The sequence below is a fragment of the Rhinolophus sinicus genome, chromosome 16 (genome assembly GCF_057876585.1).
Source record: "Rhinolophus sinicus isolate RSI-liver-muscle chromosome 16, RSI-T2T, whole genome shotgun sequence".
Classification (NCBI taxonomy): domain Eukaryota; kingdom Metazoa; phylum Chordata; class Mammalia; order Chiroptera; family Rhinolophidae; genus Rhinolophus; species Rhinolophus sinicus.
Genome location: NC_142516.1, coordinates 141,071,270 through 141,093,117, shown reverse-complemented (window position 1 = coordinate 141,093,117; position 21,848 = coordinate 141,071,270). Strand labels below are relative to the sequence as shown.

The following is a 21,848-nucleotide window of genomic DNA, read 5'->3' as shown; positions in this document are numbered from 1 at the left end:
ATTGGGAAGCCGTGCGTGGTCTCCAGCGCGGGGCAGTTGACCAAGCAGCCTTGCCCCCAGGTGTAGAGGTCGGCGGAGCTCAATGCTCTCTATCCCGTAGCGCTTGCGACTCCGGGAGGGTGCGATGCTCGCACCTGCGTCTCCGGGTACCTACCTTGAGTCCCAGAGTAGAGAGGTCGCGTGGAGAGGAGGGACGCGGGGAGGTATATGGACGCGGGGAGATAGATGGACGCGAGCTGAGAACAGAAGCGGTCTGAACTCTGGACCTAGCCCAGGAGAGGAGGCGAAAGTGGCAGTTTAGAGGAACTGGGAGCCTCTCGTTGCTACGGGAGATGGGCGAAGCCGAGCGATCACCTATACGACCACTGTGGGAGAGGCAGGGAGTTCTTCCTCGTCCCCCCCCCCTTTTTTTTTGGCGGGGGGGATGGAGGGAGCGTGAAAGAGCGACACTTCAGAGAACAAAGATGTAGGTGTGAAGGAGGGCTCCCAAGCTGTTGCGTCTTCCACTGATCTTCCACGACCTGTGATTGAGACTCCCGCCGGACAATATCAGCTCCATTGTCTTGAGGGACCGGAGACTCTGTGGTGGGCAAAGTGGGAGGCATGGCACCGGGGGCTCTTCATTCGCGGCACACACACACACACACACACACACACACACACACACGTCCCCTGCCCAGTTCCCGCCCCGTCTTCCCTGGCTGGGTAAAACCAATTAGGTCGGTGGAAGTACTGGGTTTAATTGGTACCTTGGACGCCCCTGAAAGGTAATGGAGGTGATTTTCATCAAGTTCTCTTTGCATTTCTGTCATTTACTGAAAAGCTGTAGCTACTGGCTCGTGGATCAGATCTCTGTTTTGGGGGAGTGAGCCAAATACATTTAAAGTGTGTGTTAATCATTTGCCACTTGGAAGAATCATTTAACCATTGGAGGAGTAGGGACTGTGTTTTGCTAAGCAGGGCCAAGTAAAACTTAGCTGCTCTGAATTGGCCAGAGGAGTCAGTGAGCAGAAAAGACAGGAGGGAAAGGCGGTCTTTATCCTCCCAAGTGCAAAAGCCCCGGAAGCGCTCATCCTCTTTGAGTCCTGGCTTTCTTTGAGGATCTCATAAAATGTCTGGAATCTGTTCAGGTGAAGGTTAAAATGTCTCACACGTATATTTGCCCCAGTGGGGGTACTTATGGAGCCCCTGTAGTCTTATTCATGCATCTCCTGGTGATTTTCACTTAGAATCAAGAGAAAAAACAAGGGACCCTAAGTCATCCATGAGATCCTGAAATTAAAGCCACAGGACTGAGGAGGGGGCAACCACCGGGACCCTCAGCTCCCTCATTATGGGATCACTGCATAGCTGTCAAAGTAAATTAAATTTTACTCTTGATATTGCTAAAGGCTTTGAAGGTAATTTGTCATCCTTGGGTTAAGGGTCCTCCAAAACGTGTCTATTTGTATGAAGTTGTTTAGCTTATTAGGATTATGCAAACATATGTGACATATACTTAGCTTTACAGCTATGGCCCCTTATCACATGTGATCAAGCTGTGTGAGCATATGATATTTATATTTGATGGACTTTTTGGAGACCAGAATATATGGCTTTGCTTAAGAAACAGTACTAATATAACCCAGGGATGTATTAGTTGTTGTAAAAATCATCCAGAGTGTGATATTTACTAAAGGAAAACTAAGTTTAATCAATGAAATTCCATCTAGAAGGCATGGTGCTATGGTTGACTTTATCTGTGTCCTGTGAGAACTGGGGGAGTGAACTGATTTGTTCAGTACACACTAAAATAGCTGAATGATTTCATTGTGCAATTAATACTTTAAAGATTTTTTCTCTGATTTGAGAATGCCTGAAGATGCAAGCTTCAGTAGCTATTGTGGCAGGCGTTAATGTGATCTGTGGATAGGTCAGTACTCGTGAAGATAAAGGCTCACTAAATATCAGCCCACCGAAGAACGTGGATGTTCTTGAAAAAAATAGAAACATTTCCTACTCCATAAGAAATCAGAAAATAAAATCTGTTGAGTAAAACCATAATACATATAGGTGCACATAATATGTGCACCTATATATATGTAGGTAACTTGTCAATCCTTAAATATAGTAAAACATTTATATAAGTGAGAAAAGATATTGTATTGGAACTGGGATATTTGAAAATGATACTTCTTTAAATTTGAGCCTGTAGTTGGTTAGCTGAGCATTTCAAATGTTCAGTCAATGTATCTGCCCTTTTGGGATCTTATCACCAGGGCAAATCTGGGCCAATGACAGCACACGTTCATAGAACGAGAAAACACCAGCACAGAGAGGAGCTTGTAGAATGACCTGCTCAAGCTCCCTGTACAACAAATGAAGAAAATGAGGCTCAGAGGACTTAGGTCATTGTTTCAAGATCACAGAGCTAGATCTTAGCAAGGTCTTTGCTCTTTCTACCAAGAAAGTGTGTGGGAAGATAGGGGCTTTGGTTATTTCCTCCTGAGAGGAAGGCATACAGGTGAAACCTTTCGTAGATGATAAGTTATTACACCAATGATCTTCTCCTCACCCCTTTCCATTGAGGGTCTCCTTCTGCCAACCCTTCTTCCAGCCACTCCTTTGTTCTATTCTTCTCTGTACTAAGAATGATACATTGTTCTGTAAGAGTTCCAGAGAGCAAAGAGTGAGCATATCAGGAGAACAGGAAACATTAAAAATGCATACAAGTTACCTATGTAGGTTTAAGAAAAAGTTCAGGCGTAAGAAAAGATGATTTTTGCTTGAAGTGCATTGAAGTGAGGAAGCAGTTATACTAGGAAGTAAAGTGTCTTTTACCCTTAGAATCTGAGAAGCTCATAGTAACAACACCTGACCATTTTGTAAGTTGCTTTTCCACCTGAGATCTCCCTTGATGTTCACAACTGCCTATGGAATGATGCAGGGTAGACATGGTCATTCCACACTCCCTATTTCTGATCACCAAAATCTGTTCCTTCTCCCTCGTATCAATACCCCCAGGCAAAATTAGGTGCCCTTCTGGAGCTCCCCTATAGGTGAGTGATAATCACACTGCATGTTACCATCCCAAGTCTGTTTTCACCTTCACATCCCCATCACCTGCCTGGGATTTGGCCCTGAGTAAGGACTCACTGGATGCTTTTAGAATATATTGAGCTAATGAGTTAATTGAAATCAAGCATTTCTCCTCAACTGGCCTCTTTTAAGCTTGTACTTTTTTTCAAGGGAATGTGCCAATAATTTTTAAATGATGAAAGGATGGAAAAAATTTTAACAGTTCTGTTGTGACCTTTCCTGAGAATGAGCAGTTATTCAAGTACACAATAACTTGACTTAGAAAAGGTTGCATATCTCTAAGGATAGGGCAGTGTGCTCCCCAGCCTGCCAACTCTAGATCTCCCAGAGGTGCCCAGAAAGTAGACTTCCTCAGCTCACCCCAGACCTGCAGAATCAGAATCTGGGGTGAAACAAAGGACACTCCCTCCACCAGCCCTGAGTGATTTTCATAAGTACTGCATTTGAGGACCACAGTTATCATTCAAGAATTCACATTTAGTCTCTTCCACCTTGCTAGAATCACCTCTCTTCCCTATCTTATATAGGAATCTGCAAAGATTGTCTTACTTTTTTTATCCTCATGTTTGATTCCAGAACACTTGACAATAAACCAGGTCTTTTGTTCTACGGTAGTTTAGATTCACCTTTATTTAACTGTAATGAAAAACATACATAAACAAAATGAGGCTGGTTTTGAATAGATTTGTAAACTTTAAAGTGCCAGAATTGTATCAACTGATTTATTGTATATCCAACATACAATTACAATACTTTGTATACAACTGTGTTAAAGGAATGATTTTAAATGACCTAGTCTTTATAATTTCTGCAATGCGTTTATTTCTTTGGATATGGAAGAAGCTGGGACTAGGGTGTCTATATTCACTCACCTTCATTAGCATTCATTCCTCAGGCTCTGCATTCCAGCTTCTTTCTGTTCAGATGATGCTACTGAACTTGTTCTCCCACTCTTCTGTCCTCTCACTGAGCAGCGTTTGACAGCAGACGTCCCACCTTTTAGCTGCTACTGGGTCCTTTATATCTTCTCTGACTTCGCTTCTCTTGTCCACCTCCTCAGATTGGTTCTTCCATACGCTTCCCTTTGGCCTCTGCTTCTCCTAACTTCCCTATTGCACGGGGTTTCTCTTCCAGTCTCTACATGCCTCTGGCTGAGCTCCAGACTGTCATCTCTAGTCATGACTTTTTGTTGTTGTTGTTATTTCTGTACTTTTTGACCTGTATCTGCCTGTGGGACACCTTACCTGTGTGTTCCATACCAAGTCTGGTTTCATTTGTCCAAACTGTAGTTCATAATCTCTGTTACTTTCTTCTACTCTACCTCTGTTACCCCTGTTTCTTTCCTGCCCCCGTGGAGGAAGCACCATCCACAGTCTTTTCATTTATTTGCTCTTCCTCTGCCTCCTCCACTTTCCATTTCCTGTCAGTCATCAAGTCTACAATTTATCTTATAAGTGTTGCTGAGATTAGTCTCCTCTATTCTGATCTTTTTATGACTGCCCTTGGTCAACTCTTCATCACCCCCTGCCAGGGGTAAGGGATCAGTTCCTAATTCGTCTTCCTGCTCTAGTCTTCCCCTCATATCGTCTTCTAGTTGCCAGAGTAATTTATCTTAAATGCAAATTTGGCCAATGGACTTCTTGTGGAAAAGACTTCAGTGATTTCCTGTTACCCATGGCATGCAGTGCATGCTTCTCTGCATGCCCTCAGTTGTCCTTGACCCCACCCTCTAGCCTCCTCTCGGCTCTTCTGACCTACATCTTCTGCCTTGGACAACACCAACTTGCTTGCAGTTCTCCAATGGAACTTAGCATTTCTTAATCTGGAGATGTTATTCATGCTCCTGTGAGCTGGGCATGTGCTTCTTCTCACTTTGCTCAGCTGGAGTCAAAGGCAGACCCTCTTTCTCCAAACACTCTTGCCCCATAGATGTCCCTCTTTGGACCTCTCCTTTCTGTCTGGGCATCTTGTGCTTAATCCTTAGTGTTCCCTGCTCTGTTTGAATGTCCAACTTTTCCCGGTGCTGTAATTACTGCTTCCTTATTCATCTTCGTGTAAGCCTCTATATTGGGTAAGTGTTATATGAATGGATATAAGCATTGCACAGGCAAAAGGCAAGCTGCCTTAGAGGCCTGAAAATGCCCTTTGGAGATTCTAATCCCACAGTTCCCTACACTCTGCCCACCTAGAGACTTCATCTCACTCTTGTAAACCCAAATTAATTTTAGACTGTAAAAAGAACATAAAGCATTTACTTGAGCAAAAGGAGCTGCAGCTCGGGAGACAGTTTCAAGTAGCAACCTAAATTGTGTTCCATCAGGACAAAGGGGAGGCCATCTTTTATAGCGAAAGTTCCCGCCCAAGTTCCCAATTTTATGGGAATGAGGATGCCAGATTGTGCAGTTCTGATTGGTCAGTATAGAAGCAAACAAAGATGCAATTTGCACAGTTCTAATTGGACAGGGTAGGTCTCATTCTGCTGGTAGAAAGATGAAACCAGGGCTTTCCTGCAGTGGGTCACTCAGAATGTGTAAACAAGTCAGATGCAGTGAGGGAAACTGGAGTTCAGTCTGAGGGTCTCCTCTGTTAGCAAATGGCCACTAGACTCTTATTATACATAAAATTTGGGCCCTCAGTTGACCATGGGAGTCCCTCTCAAGAGCTAAATTCCTTCTTAGGGTTCACATTGTCAACTGATGGTTGTTGGTACCAATTTGGGGTGAGGTGAAGAAGGAAACTTTATTCAGTGCAAACAGGTTGATTGTGATACAGCCAGGCTATGGGAACAGCATGGCTGTGGAGCAGCTCCGTAGTACAGCTCAATTATGAAGCATCACAGCTATGGAACACCTTGGCTGTGAGGTGGCCCTCAGGTGAGGTGACCCTTGGGTGAGGCTGCTCTCTGGCTAGACAGCTCTGCTCTGCTCTATGTGTGTCAGATCCACTCTGCCCTGGTCTCTTTTGTCAGCTCTTCTTCACTCTGGTCCAGCGAGATGTCTTCGATGTTTTAGCTTTAGTGTTTCAGTACCAGCCAGGGAAATTCAGTCTTCAGTCTTTGGTGGAAAGGGAAAGTGTGCTCCCTCAGCCAGAGTGGAACTAACTTATATAGAAGAAGTCCCTGCCCCTGGTCCCTGATTGGTCCATCCTCACATAAATAAGGACTCCAAACCTTCGCAGTTTGGTTGGTCCGAAAATCACTGTTCTGGTAGGTCATAATGGAGCTGCTCTGATTTGTTGGTGAAGATTCTGATGGGGATGTAGCTGCATGGCTTCTATGGGATGGGGAAAGCCTTAGTTATATTGGTTGCCATACAATTCCAGGAATTCCTTTAGAAGGGCTGGCTCAGCTGTCGGGAACACAGTGCAGGCAGGCAGTTCAGTGCAGGAGGGAGGCAGCTCAGTGCAGCCTTCTTCTTGAAGTGTGGTTTACGTGAGAGACCCCTGTTTAGAAATGGCTGCTAGGCTCTGTTTTGATATTTGAGCCCAGTTAGCCACCAGGAGCCCTTGGTCGGTCTCTTCTTTTTCAGGGTTCACAGTATCAAATGAATCTTTCCTTTCACGGTCCATACTTTTTGTTGAATCTCTTCTCTCTCCCATCTCTCCTGATCCTACCCGATTGCTCCCTCTGACTCTGTGTTCTTCTTCATCCCATGAAACTCCTTTGCTCATTTTACAGATAAGGAAAGAAAACCCATAGAGATGGAGTAATTTAGTCAGAGTTACACTGACTAAATTGGGGTAGATTAGGACTAGCATAGAGGTCTGATTATTAATCCTGTGCTCTTATCACTAAGCAAAAATCCAGGTTCACTCTTTTTAGGAGAAACAAAAAAAGTGTGTTTCTTTAACAAGTGCCATATAGAAAACCATTGTAGCCTGGGGCAACAAACTATAGCCCAAGGGCCAAATACAACCTGCGGCCTATTTGTGTACAGCCTGTAAGCTAAATATGCTGTTCACATTTTAAAGGATACTAAAAACAAAACAAAACCAAAAACAAAACCAAGAATGTGTATCCCACATAGACCCTATGGCCCTGGTAACTTAAAATATTTACTATCTTTTCCTTTACAGAAAATATTTGCTGAGCCTGATACTGAGAAACAGTGGAACATGAAGGTCATGTTTAGTGTAATTTATGTAGAAATTGACTTTGATAAATAGTAGTGATACCAAAAAACAAAAACTAGACGTAAGTTGTACATTTACTGAATTTTAAGGAGAAAAAAAATTAAGGCATAACCCATACTTCATTCGAATGGTTGATGTCTTGTATTTATTTCTTAAGTTTTTGATGCTTCTCATTTATCCACAAATAATTACCATGATAGACACTGCTATTACATTGGTGCAAAAGTTATCGCGGTTTAAAAGGTTAAAAATAATAGCAAAAACCGCAATAACTTTTGCACCAACCAAATAGTATTAAGTAATGTAAGTAAAATAAATCAGGTAAACCCTCATAAAAATCACTGTGGGCCTTTTGGGTTAAAAACAATACGATTGAAGGTATGGATAAGAGTGAGTTTGATGCCCAAGTTCTCATAATCTGAATTGAATTATACATAAAAAAAGGCATTTGAGTATGCTATTTTTTAATAAAATATTGACTGCATTCTTTTTCATTTTTATTACTGGAATTAGTTGGTCTTTTAAAAATAAACTTGGGAGGTTAAAGCCTCTAGCATGTGGCACTGTATGCCTTTAATGAACACATTTGAAATATTAAATAATTCCTTGAAGAATGATAAAGTCTTATTCAGGCTTACTCATTTTCTTTCTAATTTAGATTCTTGGTTATAAGCAGCTCAGTAATATGTGGCTGGGAGTCCCTGGGTAGAAATCGCTTCATGAAATCCCAAATCTTCTTTCAAAAAGTCTATTAATATGCCTTTTATCTTTATGATTTGGAACAGCGAGTCATTAACTTTACAGTTATTTCAGTGATTAAAAACTAAATGCAAAAGCAAGACAAAAGAACTTTGACATAAGAAATAAAGAAATTTAGAACAGAATACCGAGAAGATACAGTGTATAGGTTTTAGCTTGGTATTTTCATTTTTTAGTGTGTGAAAAGAAACAATAGTTTTCTGGAATGAAATTAAGACATGTTATTTCTCAGGAAGGGATTTGCTAAAGCTACAGATATGTAAGAATTCAAATAAGGATGATAAACTGAATTTTCCTTATAAAGATGGATAAGAGATGCATTGGAGTGGGAAATTGCAATGTACCTTGTTTCCCTGAAAATAAAACCGGGACTTATATTAATTTTTGCTCCAAAAGAAGCATTAGGGCTTATGTTCAGGTGATATCATGCTGAAAAATCATGCTAGGGCTTATTTTCTGGTTAGGTCTTATTTTCGGGGGGAAATGGAAGTTATAAGTGGTCAATGAGGGAATGAGCTTTAGGTGGACATGCAATTGGTTGAAATTCCAGCTCTGTTTCTTCTCTGGGACCATGAATATATGAAAAAACCTTTGTAGGACTCATTTGTGAAATGAGCTGAGCACACTACCTGCCTTATAGGTGAAATATGGAATTAAATGAGATAAGATTGTCTGTAGGTGTTTAGCTCAGGGCTTATTGCTGAGTAGAATCTCTGCAAACTTTAGCTGTTGTTATCCTGCCTTAGAGAAGATGTCAGTGTATTAAGACTTCTGCTGAAAGTTTTATTCTGCAAGTGCCTGGGTTACTTAAAAAAGTTTGAGCTGCTCTCTAGAAGCTTATTATTGCAACATAAAACAGTGAGAAGAAACGCTATAGTGGACTTGATTCTAATTAATAAATAGGAATTTGGTGATATATATGTGATGAAAATATTAGAAAAAAAAATGTTCCTACTGTCTTGGTTTGTATTATGTCTGGTGCATAGTAGGTCATAGGAGAATGGATTTTGACATGTTACGAGGAAAGATAATTATAGCCCAGTGGACAGAAATTGTAAAATCAGATGTGGCATAAATGGAATGGCAGATTTAAAAGCAAAATAATGGCTTTGCAGTCACATGTCATTAGGGAGAAGTGAAAGAAGTCACACAGAAATGTCGTGTCACACCCCAGGGTCACCTGTGAGACAGTATTTAGCTAGGACATGTGTACAAGGTAAAGTGTTGGGCAAGTGTCCAACAAAGTAAAAGAGAGTGATGTGAACCCATAAGAAGAATGTCAGGATTAAATCTTATCATGAGTGCAGCTATGAAAAAGTGCTAAGGACAATAAACAAGATTATTTTTGTCACATTTAGAGTAAGAAGAGCAAGGCAGTGGTCAACTTCTACTTGGGACTGATGATATACCTAAAAAGAAAAGATGATTTGTGGATCTAGTCATCATAATTTTGGTCTCCACCCTTTTCGCCAAAGAGAAGAAGCTTAAAAAAGCCAAACAAATTAGAATCTTGGATTAAAGATCAATATAGGTGAGGAAATCAAAACAAAAATTCATTTAGCTCTTTTAAGTGAATTTAGGTTAGACTCACATTAATCCCACTCCAGGATACTGAAATAACTTCAAATGTGATTTTGTGAGCGCTATTGGTAATCTTGGGACATGATGGAGAATCACAGAAATGCTAAAGAACTGGGGTAAGCCAACTGTCCCGAGTTTCATTAAGCATCCTAGAAGCTATACATTGGTATATAGATTCCCATAAAAAATAATACATTATATAGAAGAATGTGAGGAGCAGAATAATGAACAAAAGTTCAAACTAACTGGACTACATAGTCTAATAAAGCAAATTAAAATAAATGCTACATCTCATCAGTAAAATTAGGGATCTAGGCTAATTAATTTTTAAGGTTCCTATATTCTAAGAATTTGTGGTAGAGTTTAGTTTGATTTTTTTTGTAAAAACTACCTAAGATAAAATTTACCATCTTAATCATTTCTAAATATACGGTACAGTGGTGTTAATTGTGCAACAGATCACTAGAACATTTTCATGTTGCAAAACTGAAACTCTACCTGTTCAACAACTTCCCATTTCCCTTACCCTCCCCTGCCCACAGCCTCTGGTAATTACCTCCGACTTTCTGTCTGTGAGTTTGACTATTTAGATACCTCATGCAAATTAAATCATGGCCTTTTTGACTTTTTGTGACTGGCTTATTTCACTTAGCATAGTGTCCTCAAGGTTAATTCATTTTGTAGCATACTCCAGGATTTGATTTTATTTTTAAAGGCAGAATAACATTCCATTATATGTAAACATTTTGTTTATCCGTTCATTCATCAATGGACATATAGGTTACTCCTGCCTTTTGTAATTGTGAATAATGCTGCAATGAATATGGGTGTGGAAATATCTCTTTGAGATCTTGTTTTCAATACTTTTTTATATATATTTAGAAGTAGGATTGCTGAATCATATGATAATTCTATTTTAATTTTTTTCCAGCTTTATTGAGATGTATTTGACATATAACATTATATAAGTTTAAGGTGACATCCTCGTTGAAGATCATTTGACCGTATACATGAAGGTTTATTTCTGGGCTCTTTATTTTTTTCCATTGGCCTGTATATCCATGTTTATGTCAGTACTATACTCTTTTGATTATTGTAGATTTGTAATGTGTTTTGAAATCAGGAAGTATGAGACCTACTTCCAGCTTTGTCCTTTCTCAGGATTATTTTGGCTATTTAGGGTCCATACAAGTTTTAGAATGGTCTTTCTGAAAACAAAACAAAACAAAACAAAAAATAACAACATTGCGATTTTGATAGAGATTGAATTGAATCTGTAGATCACTTTGGGAAATATGGGTATTTTATAATATTAAGTCTCCCAATCTATCAGCACATGATATGTATCCATTTACTTGTGTCTTTTTAAATTTTTTCCATCAATATTTTGTAGTTTTCAGTGTACAGGTATTTTGCTTCCTTGGTTAAGTTTATTCCTAAGTATTTTCTTCTTTTGGATTCTATTATAGATTCTTAATTACCTTTTTTAAGATTGTTAATTCATAGTGTATAGAAACAACTAATTTCTGTTTATTGATTATGTATCCTGTAACTTTGCTGAATGTATTAGTTCTAACAGTTTTTTGTTTGTTTTCTTGTGTGTGTAATATTTAGGGTTTGCTATATATAAGAGCATGCCACCTGTGAACAGAAATAATTTTATTTCTTCCTTTAGAATTTGGATTTCTCTGATTTCTTTTTCTTGCTTCATTGCTCTGGCTAGGACTTCTAGTACTATGTTGAATAAAAGTGGTAGAATCGATGTTCTTGCTTTGTTCCTGATCTTAGAGAAAAAGCTTTCAGTTTTTCACCATTGAGTATGATATTAGCCGTGGCATTGAATATGGCCTTTATTATGTTGACATAATTTCCTTTTATTCCTAGTTTCTCAAGTATTTTTATCATAAAAACTTTTTGAATTTTGTCATATGCTTTTTCTGTGTTAATTGAGATAATCATGTGAGTCTTAGTCTTTGTTCCGTTAATGTGGTGTATAAAAATAATTGATTTTCATATATTGAAATATCCTTGCATCCCAGGAGTAAATCCCATTTAGTCATGGTATATAATGTTTTGTTTTTGTTTTTGTTTTTTTAAATTTTATTTTATTAAAATTTATTGGGGTGACAATTGTTAGTAAAATTACATAGATTTCAGGTGTACAATTCTGTATTACATCATCTATAAATCCCATTGTGTGTTCACCACCCAGAGTCAGTTCTCCTTCCATCACCATATATTCGATCCCCCTTACCCTCATCTCCCACCCCCCACCCCCCACCCCCCACCCCCCTTACCCTCTGGCAACCACCAAACCATTGTCTGTGTCTATGAGTTTCTGTTTCTCATTTGTTTGTCTTGTTCTTTTGTTGCTTTTGGTTTATATAATGCTTTTAATATGCTGTTGAATTCACTTTGCTAGTATTTTGCTGAGGATTTTTATACTAGTATTTATCATGGACATTGGTCTATAGTTTTCTTGGAGAATTTTTGGCATGGTATTAGGGTAATACTGTGATCATAAAATGTTATTGAAAGTGTTTCCTCTTCTTCAGCTCTTTGGAAGGATTTGAGAAGGATTGGAATTCTTAAAATGTTTGCTGGAATTCAACAGTGAAACCACCTGGTCCTGGGCTTTTCTTTGTTGGAAGGCTTTTGATTACCAATGTAATCTCCTTATTAGGTATAAGTCTGCTAAGAGTTTTTATTTCTTTATGATTCAGTATCACTGTGTTGCATATTTTAGGAATTTATCCATTTCTTGTAGGTTATCCAATTTGTTAGTATGTAATTGTTCATAGCTGTCTCATAATGTTTTTTTAATCTGTGGCATAATTGTAATATCTCCTTTTTATTTCTGATTTATTTATTTGACATTTTTTTTCTCTAGTCTAGCTAAAGATATGTCAATTTTGTTGATCTTTTCAAACCAACTCTTGGTTTTGTTGATTCTTTTTTTTCTATTCTCTATTTCATTTATTTTTGCTCTATTTATTATTCTGTTTCTTCTACTAATTTTTGGCTCCCCCCACCCCCGGTTCCTTGATGTGTAAAGTTAGATTGTTGACTTGAAATCTTTCTTTTTGATTGTAGGTGTTTACTGCTATAGACTTCCCTCTGGGTATTACTTTATTGCATCCCATAAGTTTTGGTATGTTTTGCTTTCAGTTTGATTTGTATGTTTCCTAATTTTCTTTGTGATGTCTTCTTTGACTCATTGGTTCTATAGGAATATGTTGGTTAATTTCCACATATTTGTGAATTTTCCAGTTATTTTTCTGCTGTTGATTTCTAATTTCAACCTTTCTGGTCAGAAAATATATTTGGTATGATTTCAGTATTCTTAAATTTGTAAGACTTGTTTCCTAGCTTAGCATGTCCTAATACCTTATCTACACTGGAGAATGTTCCATGTACACTTGAGAAAAATGTGTGTTCTGCTATTGTTCCATGGAGTGTTCTGTATATGACTGTGATTAATTGGTCTACATTGTTGTTTAAGTCCTCTGATTTCTTGTTGATCTTCTGTCTAGTTAGTCTCTCCATTAAGGAAAGTGGAGTGTGTTAGTTAGGGTTGTTGAGAGAAACAGAACCAACAGGATTGAAAAGGAGATTTTTAAAAATCAGGAATTGGCTCACATGTTTATGTGAGAAGTTCCAGGAAAGCCAGGTGGTGTAATTTTGTCTGAAACTAAAGGTCTGAGAACCAGGAGAGCTGGTGGTGCATATCCCAGTCCAAAAGAAGATGAAGATGAAATGAAATGTCCCAGCTCAAGCAGTGAGGCAAGAAAAAAGGGGACACATTTCTCCTTTTTCCTTTTGTTCTATTCAGGACCTTAATGGATTGAATAATGCGTAGCCACATATAGGAAGAGCAGTTTATTTTACTGAGTACACCAATTCAAATCTAATCTTATCCAAAAACACCTTCATAGACACACCTGGAAGGAATGTTTAATCTGGGAATCCCATGGTCCACTCAAATTGACACACACAATTAACCATCTCATGAAATATTGAAAACTGCTACTTTTGTGTTATTGTCTATTTTTCTCTTAAATTATATCAATGTTTGCTTCATATATTTGGATGTTCACATGTGAGTGTATATATATTTATAATTGTTATATATTGCAAGTGAATTGATCCTTTTATTATTATATACTGTCCTTCTTTATCTCTTTTGACAATATTTAGCCTAAAATCTATTTAATATGTGTATTAATATGCTCTCTTTTGGTTACTATTTGGCTGGCATATCTTTTCCTGTCTTTTCATTTTTAACCTATGTGTGTCCTTACATCTAAAGTGAGTCTCTTGTAGACTACATACAGTTGTATCTTGTTTTTATTTTTATTCATTCAGCCACTTTATGTATTTTGGAGTTTAATTTATTTACATGTAAAGTAATTACTGATAGAGAATTACTTAGTATGGACATTTTGTTGTTTCCTGTATATCTTATAATTATTTTGTCCTTCTTTTCCTTTGTTGCTGCCTTACTTTCTGTTTTATTAATCTTTTGTAGTGACATACTTAGATAATTTTCTTATTTTCTTTTGCACATCTTCTATAGGTATTTTCTTTGTGGTTTCCATGAGAATTACATAAAACATCCTATAGTTATAACAATCCATTTTGAGCTAATAAATTCAATTACGTATGAAATCTCTACTATTTTACATCTTCCCTACTCCTGCTTTATGTTCTTGATGTCACAAATTACATTTTTTATATTATGTATCCATTAACATAATCTTATTGTTATTTTTATGCTTTGGTCTTTTAAATTCCATACCGGAATTAAAAATTATTTACCCACCACCATTACAGTATTTTAGGATTCTGTGTTTGAGTATATATTTACCTTTACAAGAGAACTTTATATTTTCATATGGCTTCTTTATTCTGGCAGCATTTTTCATTTCATTTTGAAATACTCCTTTTAGCATTTCTTGTAAGGCAGTTCTAGTGGTAATGAATTCCCTCAGCCTTTGTTTGTCTGGAAAAGTCTATTTCACCTTCATACACATACTTGAAGGACAGTTTTATTGGACATAATATTCTTGGTTGGCAGTGTTTTTCTTTCAGTACTTTGAATATGTATCTTCTTGTTCCGTTTAGGCTTATAAGATTTTTGCTGAAAAATCTGCTGATAACATGATGGAAGCTCTCTTGTATGTGACAAGTCAACTTTTTCTTGCTGCTTTCAAGATTCTCTGTTTTTGACTTTTGACAGTTTAATTACAGTATGTCTTAGTGTGGGTCTTTCGGATTCATTCTAGTTTGAATCCATTGAACTTCCTGAATTTGGATGCCCATTTCCTTCCTTAGATATGGGAAATTTTTAACGATTATTTCTTCAAATAAGCTCGCTGTCCCTTTCTTTCTCTCTTCCTTCCTCTCTCCCTCCCTCCTTCCTTTCCTTCCTTCTGTGAGTCCCATAATGAGTACATTGATACTTTTAATAGTGTTCCATGTATTCCTTAAGCTGTCTTCATTCTTTTTTTTCTTTTTGCTCCTTTGACTCAATAATTTTAAATGACCTGTTTTTGAGTTTGCTGATTCTTTCTTCTGTTTGTTCAAGTTTGTTGTTGAATCTCTCCAGTAAGTGTCAATTCAGTTATTATATTCTTTAGCTCCAGAATTTCTGTTTAGTTCTGATTTTTAGTTTATAGCTTTATGCTGATGTTCCCATTTTGTTAATTCACCATTCTTCTGATTTTATTCAGTTCTCTCTTTTTGTTGTTATTAAGCTCATTTTGCTTCTTTAATGTGGCTATTTTGAGTTCTTTGTTAGGTATTTTACAGATCTCCATTTCTTTAAGATCAGTTTCTGGAGATTTATTTTGTTCCTTTAATTGTGCTATGTTTCTGTGTTTCTTTGTATGCCTTGCAAATTTTTTAGTAGATACTGGGACATTTGGAAAAACAACCACCTTTCCCAGTCTTTATGGACTGGCTTTGTATAGGGGAAGATCTTCACCAATCAGCTCAGCTAGAGATGCTGGGAGCCTCTCATACCTTTCTGGGGATGCATCTTTGGGTGTGAGTGTAGAGTTTCCCAATTAGAGAGGTTTGCTTTTTTCTTTTTCATGAGTTTATAATCTCTTGCTCCCTCTGGTGTCTGTTTGTGGTGCTGCAGGTTCTCTGTTGCTGCCGCAAGTCACCAAGTTCTTTGCTCTCAGTGGCCCACAGACATAAAGAGTATGCTGATTCTGTCAGCATTCCATGTCAGGCTAGACAGAAACCAATCCCTTGTACAGCCCCCAAAAGCTGGCATACTACATGCACGTTTCTCTGTGTTTTTTTGTTTGTCTGTTTGTTTTCCTCTTGGGGGCGAAGGTGTGAATTGGAAATTTTCTCCCAGTCATGCACAGCTGGACCTCCTTGGGGGCAGAGTGATCATGTGTAGAATTCAAAGGTTTTTCTTGCCTATTTGAATGCAGCTATTCTAAGTTTTGTGCTTGCCTGGGTTACTGCAACTACTTAGTTGGTTCCTAGCATTTACACAAAGGCATCTTGGTCTATATGTTTTTGTTAAGTCAATGTCTCTGTGGGAGAATAAAGACTAGGGTTTCTTATTCTGCCATCTTGCTAATGTCACTCTAAGTACTGGAATCCAGTTTGATTTTAATAAGGCATTCTGCAAATTATCTTGGATTTGACAGAATATATCATGGCCCTCATTAAGTGTGACTCATATCTGTGGACAGGAGAACCTGGATAAAGTGACAGAGGCTGATCTGAGCCCTTTTGCCGTTAAGGCAAAATATTTAATCAACTAGTGTCAGCCTTAGATAATCAAAGAACAACTTTAATGAGATATATTTGAAAGAACAAGCAGAAAGATCTGATGATTAATTATAGGAAGGAATATTTTTAAAAATATATACTTGAAAACTTAGCATTTATTTATTAAAACATACAATAAAACAACTTATTTCAAATAAAATAATACTACAAGTAATAGATTCTCCATTTCTGAATCCAAGTCCTAGAATTGTTTCAATTTGTCCATCTTCTCGTGATTCTCTAGATACATCTAAAAATGGTGCTAACTACTCAGGTAGGCTGAGTGTCTGAGTTATATCCACCTAGAAGAGGCAGCAGAATTGATCTTGATGATTGATCAGGATCATATCATTAAGGAACAAGAGACTGAAATGGAATTCAAGATAAGCGTCAAGATCAGTAAGGTACATGTACAAGAGCCCTTCATGAGTAGAAGTCACGCTCATGCAGAAACTACAGACAGGGTATGTGATTGTTATAGGAACATTGCAAAGTACATATAAACCAACAACAAAAAAAATTTGTATTCTCACACTTTATCAAAATGTACTCTTTACACCTTGGTGTAGATCCCTCTGTAACAATGTCTGTATGTAAGAATGTGTATACTTATGTATATATATGTATGTATGCATCTGAGTGTGTATAAATCACCATCTATTTCACTGTTTTCTCCTTGCGAAGTAGCATGTGGTTTGGGTGAAAGAGACAAAAATCAAACTTCAGTTTAATTACGTGGTTGGCTTAGGTTGATCAATATGATAGTATCCTTTTTGCTCTGGTGATTTTTCAGTGTTAAGAATGTGATCCAACTGATTATGGCTCAGGACTTTTCTTCCATTATTGAGGTTTACTCCCTCTCTCCCTCTCTCTCTATCTCTCTCTGTCTTTCCATATTGCCCTACTGTGGCCCTGGTGCTACCATGACAGAAACTAGTCTATGAATAAAGCTATCTCAAGATACAGCAGAAATTGAATGAGAAGACAAGGGCTAACACCATGGTCAGACATCACTTTAAACATCCCTCCTGTCACTACCTCTGACCTGGAATGTTTGTGAGTTATAGAAGGGCAGTCATTCTAATGAATTCTTTTAAATTAATATTAATTTGTTTATGAAATTCATAGAAAAAAATAAATATAATGTAAAAGAACATTTAAACTATAATAAGGTAAACATGTGTCAAGAAATAAACTATTGTAAGCAACTCCACTACCCACTGTCCTTACTTTTATAGTATTTTTTCCTTTTGCTTTCCTGTGTAAGCTTATCGTATATGCATCCCGGAACACTATAGTTTTGTTTGGTCTGATTGTGAACTTTTGTGAATGGAATCATTGATAATTGTTGCCTATTCAATTTCATTGCTGGATATATTTCTTCTTGTGAGTATACCAGAATGCATTTATCTATTCTATTGTTACTGAGCTTTGGGTTTTTAGTTTTCAATTTGGTATATTATGAATAATTCTACTCTGTGAGTCCTGGCATGCTTTCTAGATGTATATGTGTATATATGTATGCATGGTATATACCTGGGAGGGAAGGGCTAGGTCATGAACACGAATACTTCAGATGATTTAGATCAACATTTTAGAGATCTTGATAGGTTGACATTTTGGGCCAAGAATAACAAGGGAGAATTTATTAGGGAGAATTGTAAGTCTTATTGGTAGATTCAAAATATCAATGTCACAGGTTCAGAATGTCCAAGACATGTCTTGATAATAGCACATTTGGAATAAAGATGTGGGTGTTAGTTTGACTAATGCTTAACATAATAAGCCCAATGTCACCATAATAAATGCAGATGTGCTATTGAAATTGAAACCTAATGTCTAATATTCTAAGTAGATGAGTTCAGTACTATTTAGAATAGTGTGTTCATCTTGGGGAGTCATGTATAATTAAGGATTTGACAAACTGGAATAGATACAGAGGAATTAAACTAGAATGGTTAAAGCTCAGAAAAAGCAGTGTGAAAAGTTTATCCAGGGAAAGGTTTACCCTGGAAAAGGGTAGAGAAAGTGTTATACCTTTGCTATTGAAAAACAATTATACCTATTTTGTTATCTATGTAGTCAACCTTGGACCAATGAGAGGGTTGGTACAAGATTATGTTCAGGCATATTTCATCTGCCCCATAATTTAATATAATATGGGCTCTAATAATTCCAAAGGAAGGAAAAGACAATCTTAAGCCATAGGGAGCTTACCGTCAAATAAGTTTCAAATGAAAATGGGAAGAGCATCTCCCTGAGATGTCTAGATATCCTCCTGAGTTTAGACAATCGTGTTTTAGAGTCTTCTTAGTATATCTCTTTCAAGATAGGTAGGAAAAAGTCACAGCCCAAAACAGGGAAATCCTGGGTAACCTTAAATATCCTGCTCAAAGCATTTCTCTACTTCTTGAACAGAGAGGTATTTTTTAGTCCTAAATTATAGCTTCCATTCAACATATGTAATGTGACTTAGACAATTGCACCTGTTTTCTGTAAGAATAATTACTACTTGAAAAAGGGATCACATCAAAACAAAGGACAAAGTAACTCCTAAGGATATATACGTAAAAAACCAAAAGTTGTGCAAAAATCACATGCTACAGTGAATAACCCTTTATGTGGCCTTCTTTAGAGTTTTAATTTACATAGCCCAGAACAATTTTGGTTTATAGAAGCAGGGTTTCCAGTGGAGAGGGTTATTATTGAGAAAACAGCATGTCAAATTCAAGATGCTTTACAAATGCAACGATTATTTTAATTTTCTAAGGCAATTTAATAGAATTAAAAATATCAGCCCAAAGGATGGACATAAATTTAGTGATGTATCCTGAAATTGAAACACTTAAAAAAACAAAACAAAACAAAACAAAACACACCAACCTTAGGCATCTTGGACTAGATGCTGCTTTAAAAGTGTTGAAAAAAATAGAAAAAAGAAATCTCATTGCTTAGAGCTTTCACATTCTCAAGAGATCAGTAGCATAACACGTTTCTTAAATCTGCATTATGATCATCTTACCAGAGGCAAGAAGACCAGATTTCACACAGGTGAGCACAGAATAGTTTAATCTTGCATAGCAGATGGCTCTAGGTCAGTGTCCAATAACAATTTATAACACACCAATGATAATGTAAGGAAGCCAGCTCTCTTTGGAATGCAACCTGCTTTATAAAAATAAAGTAGGATGATGACTTTTTTTGTAGGATAGAAATCTGTTTATCTCCCTCCTTTCCTTGTTATGGATTTAATTGCACTTAGTTGTTTTCTTGCTTGGGTAAAAGTTTTCTTGCTTGGGTAAATTTGCTTATATAGCAAATTTACACTTAAATGGATATCGTGCACAAATTTGAACAATGTAAAGAATAATAACAATAAGATTTACTTGGCCAAAAGAAGCAATATGCAAAATATCACATACACAGTATATCAGGAAAAAAAAAAATCTAACTTTTACCCAAAAATTTCAAATGTCCAGATGTTTTCTTAAGAATTTACAAAGGCTATCTCATAAATGGACATTATGTAAAAGTATCAACAGGAAGACTATTTGTGGGATTCAAAGTAAATGTACCAGGTAATGGCTCTCCTGTTTCCTCTTCCCCTTAAAAGAAGGCACTAAAGTTACTGGCATTATATAAACTAACTGAAAATACAAGTTTTGAAAAGTTAAGTACTTGTACATTTTAATACAAATCTGTTTTAATAATCACGGAAGTCTATTTTAAGACTATAATTCTGGGACCATTAGTTTAAAAGCAACAGCTTATTAGAATTTTGAGTATATTGTTACTGAGGAAATGAGCAAGTGAGGATAAAACTTTTAACATATTAATTTTCTTTGGCTTTCCACTGCTCTTCCCTCCTCCCTCTTCTTTCTTCCCTCTCTCCGTACCTTTATATGACCTGGGGAGAGTCATTTAATATCATTGTAATAGTGTCATAACTTAGAGTCCTAAGGAGCGTATCATAAAATCTGTCTGGTCTGCTTCAGTTTTAGTGAGAATCAAATGAAATCATACATGTGAAAGTTATTTGCAAAGTTACAATATGCACTCTACACACACACACACACACACACACACACAACATACAAATATGTAAAATATGCAATTATAGTCATAATGAAATCATAGGTCATTTTATTTGAAAAAATCCAATTTGTATGTGTGAGCAAAAATATGATTAGGCTATATGTGTTATTTGGATTTCAGAAATAATTTTTATAACTGCATTGTGAATTTGAGATTCTTATATTTTTTTATAACGTAAAAAATGATTTGGGTGAATTAATCATCTTGATACCTGGAATTAATAAAATAGGTCACATTGAACAAAATTGGTATTTGTCAAGGAGAAAATTAGTAAAAATATTGACAATCTGTTATATTTTTACAATTCTATTAAATCATAATATACATAGAAATTCTCTTCAGTCTGAGATGTATTTAAGTCAATAAACTTTAAATGAATGATAAGGACATTCAGTTTCAAAGCATAGAAAACAAATGGGATTTCAACAGAATAAAAGTGTGTATTATCAGAAGTAAAAATATTAAAGGGGCTATAAGCGTTCTCTCTCCTGGTGATAACTAGCAGCAGATGCTCCGACGCGCTCCTTCCAGTCGGCAGAGGACTGGCATTTATTAGGACTTGGGCCAATGGACTCAAATTACTCTATGCAATGGGTAATTCCCATCTTGCATATGTTCTCTCCCTTCTTCATCCCTCATCCTTCTTCTTCCTTCTTTCTCTCTCTCTCTCCTTCCCTCCCTTTGCTCTTCTTCCATCCTTTCCTCCATTTTCTGTTTTCCCTTTTTCCTTTTTTCCCAAAGTGCCTGTGGCTCTGTTGTGCTAGATATAAGATAGAAACAGCACAAGACATGTTCTCTGACTTTCTGGAATTTACCATCTAAATGGAGAGAAGAGAAACAAGCATAGCAAAATGGTAAGGCAGGTGCAAGCCAATGTATGATTGTCTGTCCCAGCATGAGAGCAACAGGCAGTGAGTGCTGGAGAAATTCAGGAAAACGGCAGGTTAGTGTCACTAAGATATGTGGGGCCATTTCCTGGAAGTGTTGTGAGCCTTGAATGCCTCAAGGACAGGAACAGATAATTAAAGAAAGGCTATATGATAAGATTTTGTCCTGCGTTAATGATTTTTAAAAATTTAATGTTGGGTAGCAAACAGGGTAAACAACTGAAGCTTTTAAAGTGACTCCATGAATTTAATATCCATGAATTTAATTTCTATAAAGTTTATTTCTGACACAGGCATCTATTAGAGGAGGAGCGTCTTGCTTTTTGCTGCCTTCTATCTCAAACATAATTGACTGTAATATAGATGTATTAAGTGTCTGCATGCTGCTTACTCTTGTCACCTAGCGCAGCTGTCTGGTAAATAGCACTATTCAAACTAATAACTGTCTTCTTTATGTCTGATAATCTGCCTCTGAGCATGGTAGTTGGGACCTGAAGTAGTTTTGCTTTTAAGTGTAATTAT

At 37.0% G+C, this 21,848-nt stretch overlaps 1 protein-coding gene and 1 long non-coding RNA gene across 3 annotated transcripts in view; one reads left to right on the top strand and one right to left on the bottom strand.

Moving 5' to 3' along the window:
* Positions 1-848, bottom strand: part of LOC141571024 (uncharacterized) — a 50,935-nt gene extending 50,087 nt beyond the window's left edge. Inside the window, exons 1-2 of the long non-coding RNA XR_012495491.2 lie at positions 750-848; positions 155-580 (exon numbers count right to left, since the gene is read on the bottom strand). This is a non-coding gene — a long non-coding RNA (uncharacterized LOC141571024). The remainder of the gene's footprint in view (positions 1-154; positions 581-749) is intronic.
* MYO16 (myosin XVI) overlaps positions 1-21,848 on the top strand; it is a 548,145-nt gene that overhangs the window by 145 nt on the left and 526,152 nt on the right. The window lies entirely within an intron of this gene.